This window comes from Vigna unguiculata, chromosome 6, assembly GCF_037176805.1.
Source record: "Vigna unguiculata cultivar grain cowpea cultivar isolate G323 ecotype 2 chromosome 6, ASM3717680v1, whole genome shotgun sequence".
NCBI lineage: Eukaryota > Viridiplantae > Streptophyta > Magnoliopsida > Fabales > Fabaceae > Vigna > Vigna unguiculata.
In genome coordinates this window covers 30,298,031-30,306,622 of record NC_140797.1, presented here as the reverse complement: position 1 = coordinate 30,306,622, position 8,592 = coordinate 30,298,031, and the positions used below count along the sequence as shown (strand labels likewise).

Here is an 8,592-nt window from a genome sequence, read left to right as displayed (position 1 = left end):
GACTTTCCCGTTCTTGCCAAAGATTGACATAATTCAAGCATGGTTGATAATGTCATGTTGTTCACAAAAGAATACCACACCTTTCAATAGATTTTGCCAACCATCATCCCTCAACTTTTGAATCAAAATTTTAGTAGAACAAACCAATTGCATAGCATTCAATATATCCTGAGATTGTTTCTGCAAAGCTTGGCAAAGACCGTCAGTAATTCCCATAATCTCTTTCATCATGTGTAAAATTAATATGAACTCAAATGAAGACAACATATTCAATGCAACATCAGCATCACCCCTTTGAGAATAAGTTGATTCATCAACAATAATTTTTTGAAGAACCAGACAAGATGCATTATATAGCTTCATCATACTACAAATGGAATAAAAATACGAGCTCCAATGAGTATCACCAACTCGTTTTAAAGTGCCAATTTGATTTTTTCCTTTACCAGTTTCAAGTTCACCCATTTCTAACAATTGAGTTATTCCATCTAATTCAATAGCTTGTAACTCATCATGATGTTTACTAGAGGAACACACAACATTTACAATAAAAGCCAAATTTGAAAAAAATTGATGAACTAGAATGACCTCTCTTGAAGCAGCCACCAAAGCAAGTTGTAGTCTATGAGCAAATCAATGCACATAATAAGCATAAGGATTATCATTGAGAAATAATGCTTGCAACCCATTCCATTCTCCCCTCATATTACTAGCACCATCATACCCTTGACCGCGGATATTGGAAACATAAAGATTATGCCTAGAGAGAACGACACTCAATTCTTTTTTTAGAGTGGCGGCTGTTGTATCCTTAACATGCACAATATCAAAAAATTGTTCTTTTATATTACCATCCTTATCTACGAATCTCAAAACAAAAGCCATTTGCTCTTTTTTAGATTCATCACATGCTTCATCAACAATTATGCAAAATTTAGAATCTCCAATTTCTTCTCGAATGTGACTTCTTACTTTTCTAGAGAAAATGTGCAAGATTTCTTTCTGAATATGATGAGAAGTATATTTAGCATTATACGGAGTATTTTCTAACACAACTTGTGCCACTTTATCATTATATGATGCTAGAAGTTTAATCATTTCAAGAAAGTTACCTCTATTACTTGACTCTGGTGTTTCCTCGTGGCCTCTAAATGCACAAGCTTGAAATGTTAGCCAACGAATTGTGTCAATAGAGGTTTTCAGCCGTAAACGATTCTTGCAGACTTGTTCTGAACTTCGAATATTTATAATGTTATTAATGTGCATAGATTGATTCAACAAGTCTTCACAAGCTTTCATTGCACTGTTATGCGGTAAGCAAGGACTATCTCCAATGTGGTTGAGAAATGCACATCTTTTTCCCGCATTAACCTTTCTCCATGATCTAAAACCTTGTTTAGTAAACACATCTGATCCAAAACAACCATATGGCTTTGAACTAAATAGATAACATGCCAAACAATAAGCTCCATCATTAGCCGGGGAATACTCTAGCCAAGAAGGAAACATTTTAAACCAACTAGATTGAAATCTCCTTGGATGTTTTTCCTTAGAATAAGGATAGTTTTCAAGTTGCATTTGATATGGACCCCATTTTAAATAAGCTCTTCGAATCTCATCTCTTTAACTCATTGGATATTCCCATATTTGAAGACGTTTTCTTGGATCACGTTCCAAAGAATTAATATGAAACTCCTCACCTATAATTTTTTGAACCTTAAAAGGGGGCTCCTCTGATTGAACAATTGGAACATTAGTATCATGCTTCAGAATATCTGGAAGAGTTGAATTTCTCCTGTTTTCATCTTCACGGGTAGCTTCCCTTTTATCACTTTTAAAAAATGAATCTATTCTTTTATTCTTCATCAATATACCTATTTAAAAAAATACTAAAAAATGATTTATCATAATCTAATAAAAAATTGAGACATAAATACCAAAAGAAAATTCGATGATAATCAAACCACACTTAAAATTCAATTATAAAAACACACAGTACAATCATTTTTTCTTCTATGTTGATAAAATAAAAAATTAATATAAAAGAGGCTCATTAAATACATTATTAAACTAATATTTTACTATCAAGTGAGACAAAAGAGAATTACCTTCTTTATTTCTTCGAGGATGGAAGAGAACAGTTGAGAGATGAAAGCAAAAATAATTGATCTTTTTCTCTTCAGAAACAAAAGAAAATAGGTAAGAATGGAAGATGAGAACAATTTGTAAGAAATTCAAGGCATAAACATATAAAAGTGGCTCATTAAAAAAATTATTAAACTAATATTTCACTATCAAGTGAGACAAAAGAGAATTACCTTCTTTATTTCTTCGAGGATGGAAGAGAACAGTTGAGAGATGAAAGCAAAAATAATTGACCTTTTTCTCTTCAAAAACAAAAGAAAATAGGTAAGAATGGAAGATGAGAACAATTTGTAAGAAATTCAAGGCATAAACATATAAAAGTGGCTCATTAAATAAATTATTGAATTAATATTTCACTATCAAATGAGACGAAAGAATTACCTTCTTCTTTTCTTCCTCGAGGATGGAAGAGAATAAAGGAAAAATAAGAGAAAAAATAATAGATCTTTTTTCTTTTCAGAAACAAAAGAAAACAAATGAGAATGAAATATGAGAACAATTTATGAAAAACACAATCTATAATGAAAATAAATAATATAAAATATCTTGATAAATCTTTTTAATCTTTATTTTTTAGTATATTTGATTTTATATTTTATTATTTATTAGTATTAATTATTATATTTATAAAAGAAATAAAATATTTGATTTAATATTTATAACAAAATAAAATCAAAATACTAATATCTATAATAAAAAAAATCAAAATATCTATTGTAAAAAATATTTCAAAATTTTGGGGGTGCCAAGGCACCCCCTGCATCCATAATACTCTGCCACTGCCTGTAGAAGTGGTAAACCTTTTACTCAATGCACCAAGTCCATATACATTATCCTTTTTATTTTCACCTCCAGCTACAGTAAAGTATATTTCATAGTTGGGCTTCATCTCGTCGTTGTTTATATTTGTCCTAAAAATTAAGTAAAAAATGTTATTATTGTGGAGAAAACTTGTAACAAACATTGAACTATAAGTTAAAGTTTAAACATACCGCAAGGTCACGGGTCTTATCAATTACCCATTCTCTTTTAATTTTTTTTTGTTCTTTCTACAATCTCCCATGCTGTTGGTGGTCATTTTAACTCCTTAGTCTACATATATTTAAGCACAAATTCATGTGTAACTAGCAAATACAGCGTGTCATGTACCTGCACATTATAAAGTTCTTGGACCATTTCCTTTCATTTGAAACGTAATTTTTATTAGATGTAGAAATAGATATCTCGCGACTTCATCTAATATTTTGTTAAATACCTAAATATGCATGCATAATTTTAATTGACTTATAGTATGAGTTTAATTAACGGCCTATACTGCATGGCAAGTTGTATTAATGGGATAGGATTTTAGCTTGGCAGGTTGTATTATTGGGATATGATTTTAGCAATATTATGGAGCTTCCTTCCATGATAAAAGAATAAGAAAATGAATGTAATGAAGTAATGAAGTGGTGATGTAAAAAACTTTCTCCTTGATTTAGATGTATATGTTCACCATCATTATTCCTTCTACATTGCAGATGCTAGCGGAAACCTTATGATGTTCTAAGTAAGCTTAATGATCTTAGTTTTTAATTTAGAAATTTGTGCATCTATGTTTTAAATAAGAATTACTTCTTAATCTTGAATATTCAGTTTTATAATGGTAATATCAGCGGCGGAGCATGGAAGGGGCAGCGGGGCCACGGGCCCCCTCCCCCAATTTTCTTTATTTTTTTCATTATTTTTTATTTAATTTTTTTTAAATTATATAAATTTTTAAATTTTTTTTAAACTATTTATATTTTTTAAATTAAATAATATTAGATTCAAAACTAATAAAAATTAAATTAAGTATTTTTTTTATTTATTTTATAAAGTACAATAATAAATAATAAAATATAAAATTAAATATATAAAAAAATAAAATTATTAAGATATTTTTTATATTCTCTTTCATTGTCTTTTGAGTTTTTTTATATGTTGTATTCTTCTCTCATAGTTATTTATTTTCTTTTGTTACTAAAAAAAAGTTAGACATAAACTCAGTATTTTTATCCTCATTTTTTCATATTTTCTCTTCCATTATTAAATAAATAAATAAGGTAACTTTATTTTATCTCACTTGATAGTGAACTATTTGTTTAACATTTAGCTTTATTTTTTATCTCATGACCTTTTTGTATATTCATTTTTTATTAATATAGAAGAAGAAACAATGTACTTTGTGATTTTTCATAGTCGATTTTTAATTGTAACTTGATTATCATAGTTTTTTTTTTTAGTAATTATGTCTCTCAACTTTTGATAAGATTATGATAAATTATTTTTTAGTCTTAAACTTATTTTTTAAATAGGTATATTAATGAAAAAAGATAAATTTATTTTTTTAAAATTGATAGAGAAACTACTGGTGAAGATGAAAACATGATAATGTGGTTGTTTATCGCATAACAATGAAATGAAAGTGTAAGACCCGTGGAAATTAATTAAGTAATAAATGCGGGTGGTTGGAAGCTTTGAACTCATTAAATGTTAATGGGTGTGATGTGAAGGAGTACTAGCTTAAATGGTTGAGAGTATTTTGATTGTGTGAGAGGACTTGAGTTCAAGTCCTATGTATGACATTTTGTGTTATTTAATTGTTTTTGTTTGTTTGTGTTGGCATAATTGTGAACAGCAGAAGGGGCTGAAAAACCATAATAACATTGAATAGGAATTTAAAACCATAATTAAGCCCATTTTCATTTCATTTTTTTAACCCATTATTAAGGAACCTATAAAAGCCACATTTTTGGAGAGAAGAAGGGTTTTCTGGAGTTTTTGGTTTGGCTTTTGGAGAGGAGCACGAATTAAGAGTGGGAGAGGAGAGTTTGGATGTGCAAAGGGCTGAAGCAAAAAGGGTGGGGAATAAGGAACCTTCTTTTTCTCAATTTCATTGTAGAATTACAGGTTAGGGGAGCTACCTCTTTTGCGTGTGTAACTTGCATGAATTGTATATGATTCTGTGTCATTATAATCTCCATTGAAATCTGTATGGTATGAATGCTAGATATTGTGCACTGTGGTTAATAATTGGTTGAGTGTTGTTGGTTGCAAAACCCTTTCATGCGTTATTGGTTTGAGAATGAGGGTTTTGGGTCTGGAATGGTTAGAGATGATTCAATTTCGAGTTAGGGTATTTTAAATGGACGATATAGGACATGTCCTAATGATTGTTGGTCATTATGTTGTGCTTGGTAATGTGTTAATTGTGTTTTGGTATGGTTGTGGGTTGTTTCGCGCAAGACCAGGAGAGGAATACTGCAATTCTCGCCCAAGCGGATCGTTCTCACCTAAGCGAGAGTTGCAGGGTTTCATTATTGGTTTAGGGGTCGAGCATCTCTCCCAAGTGATTGACTTAGTTTTTGAGCGACTTGGTCTCTCGCTCAGGCGAGAGCCACTCGCCTAAGCGAGGTCGCGATGAGAGTTGATGGTTGTTTGATTGAATCCTCGTTTAGGCAAGGTGTGTGTTGTTTTTGAGCGATGGTATGGCTCGCCCAAGGGAGAGGATCTCGCCTAAGCGAGATAAAGTGGAGAAGCCATTGTTTTAAGCTCGCTCAGGCGAGGTGAACTAGCCTAAGCGAGGCTGAGGGTTTAGCTTGGGCGAGGGTCCCTGGCTTAAGCGAGTTTATGCGAATTGCCATGTGTTTGTGTACTAATTGGATTGTTTGCTTGTTATTTCCTAAAGGATAGGAAGTATATGCTTATTATATCTAATATATTACCCAATGGCAGATCTTTGCTATGCCATACAATTTGTACAGTTGAGAATATTTTGATTTATAAGCGTTTTAAAGTTTTTAAAGTTTCCGTGTTTTGGGAACTGGTTTATATAATAAATGAGGTATTTATTTTCTGCCTTGTTTATTTAGTTGATTATTTAATTATTTTTTTCTAGTAATATCCTATCGGGATGTTACAGAAAGTTTGTGAATATTTTTTGAATCAAATGCATGTTAATAAAATGAAAGATGAATATTTTACAGAAAATATGATTATTTACATCGAAAAGAGTTAACTAAAAAATTATTTATAATTCAATTACCATGAGTTCAAAAATATGAAAAAATGATTGATATTCCTTTATATATGTGTAATTTCTTTGATAATTAGAAATATACTAGATTATGTATTCATTTTTATTGAGTTAGTCACAATAATATTAAATATATAAATTTTGAGTATATTATTTTGGTTCCCCAAAAATTTTGGTAAAGATCTGCTATTGGGTAATATATTAGATATTTTTCAAGTTATTAGTCTCAAATACAAACATATAGCAACTATGAAGCAAATGTTTACACTTTTAATTTCAAGTCACGAGTATAGAACTTTCTAAATAGAAATAAAATAATTAAAAAAAGTGTTTAATATAAGATCAACTTTTAAATTGATAATGTTCTATTTGTTTTCATGTTAATCATTTCTCATACCAAGGAACGATTAAAGAGGCTATGGAAGTTGAAAAACTAAAAATCAAAGAGATTTTGGCATTGACTACTCAACCATCTATAACATCACTTTCTGTTTCTACGAGTAAAATAGCGTCTATACTCTGCAAGTTAGAAATGTTCAATTTTCTAAATTATCCTGATATAGGATCACCTTAAAGCATTGAGGAATGGGAGTTTATGAGTTTTTTTAATGTGTATGCAACCATCCATCGTTCTTGTCCTTGTTTTGATTTATTAAATCTTATGAGTTCTTTTTTTCTAAATATACTTTCTGTGTGGAATGAAATTGACGGTTCAGATCATTAATATGCATTTTAGTCTCATGGTTTTCCTCAATAAGATAGTTTGAGTTCAAACAAATGATAAAAAAATATATGCAGAATTTGAATGAAGTGCTAATGTAAGCCTACATCTAAAATGAATCAATAATTTGAAAATCACTTAATACTTGTTCAATATACACACAAACAGTACCTAATCTTATAAGGGTTAAATATGTTTTTGGTCCCTCAAGTTTCAGTGAATTTTGGAATTAGTCCCTTTTCGAAATTTTATACCAATTTAGTCCTTCATCTTTAGAAATGCGTGGATTTAGTCCTTTTTACCAAATTTTATGAAGTTTATTTGATATTTTAAACGCATTTTGTGATAATATTTGAGTTAACATTAAAGTAAAAATATTTCAAACGGTGTAAATAATTCAAATATTATCATGAAATGCGCTTGAAATGTCAGATAAACTTAACAAAATTTGGTTAAAAGGACTAAATTCATGCATTTTTAAATATGAAGGACTAAATTGGTCAAAAGTTTTGATGAGGGACTAATTCCAAATTTTGCTGAAACTTGAGGGACCAAAAACATATTTAACCCATCTTATAAAAACAATACCACAATATTAGAAAGACACACAAAGTTGGGGCTCTTCACACAATCAACAATAATTTGTATTTGTCTATGCTTCTAACATCACTTGACAGAAAACAAAAAAAATGGGCTTAATTAAGCGAAAAAAAATAAGCAACACAAAGAAAGAAAAGTGACTGTATGTGGTGTTACAGAGCATAGCAAAGACTTAAAGTAGTGGTTGTATGCAAAAATGGTGCAGTGAAAAAGTGGCAAATCAGAAACTTGAAGCGGTGGTACATTAGTGTTATAAAATGAGATTATGAGCAGGAGTTCAGAAGAATAGGGAAGGTTATAACATCTTCAAACATATTTCTTGTTCTCAAAATAATCCAGAACACACACCACACACTACTACCAACACAAACCAAACTAATTTGGCTTGAAAAAAATGGAGAGACTGAAATTTGTGACTCTAAAGTGTCATTTTTTTTCTCTTTCTGAAGGAATATGAGTGTGATAGTCGTGAAAGGGAATTGAAGAGAATACAACTAAGGATCGAAAAGTAGCTGAGCATTGAAGAGTTTGTGAAAGGAAAAACAGTTTAAAACAAGAAAGGTATTTGAAAAGGAGGAAAAACTAAATTTTGACATAGAAAAAATAAATTTTAAACATAATTTTTTATTTTTAATAAAAAATATTAATTGTTTGTATTATTTAAACGCACAAAGAATTACTTTCAATTTCATTAATGATTACCATTAACCGTTTTTGATTATGTAACTACTCATTAATATTATTTAATTCATAATATTATATTAACATTTTTTATCTATGTTTTTTAGTACGAAACGTTATCTCATTATTATTATTGTATTTTTTTAGTTTTTAAATTCTTAAGGGTTATGTCAAATGAATGGTTTAGTGTATGATGATTTTATATTAAAAAATTAAAATATGATGATTGTTATAAATGAATATAAAAATAATTATTAGTGATTTTTTTATTGTTGGGTTATTATGTTCGCTATTATTCCAACAAACTGTAATGGTAAAAGATGACAAAAATTACTTTATCTTCTTTTCTTTTTTTTTATTTATCCCTCCTAAAAGACTACTAAAATTT

General features: G+C 29.5%; 1 pseudogene; it reads right to left on the bottom strand.

Annotated features, from left to right (window-relative positions):
* Positions 1 to 633: 633 nt before the first annotated feature.
* LOC114188457 (uncharacterized) lies at positions 634 to 1,704 on the bottom strand (annotated as a pseudogene).
* Between the last annotated feature and the right edge of the window lie 6,888 nt (positions 1,705 to 8,592).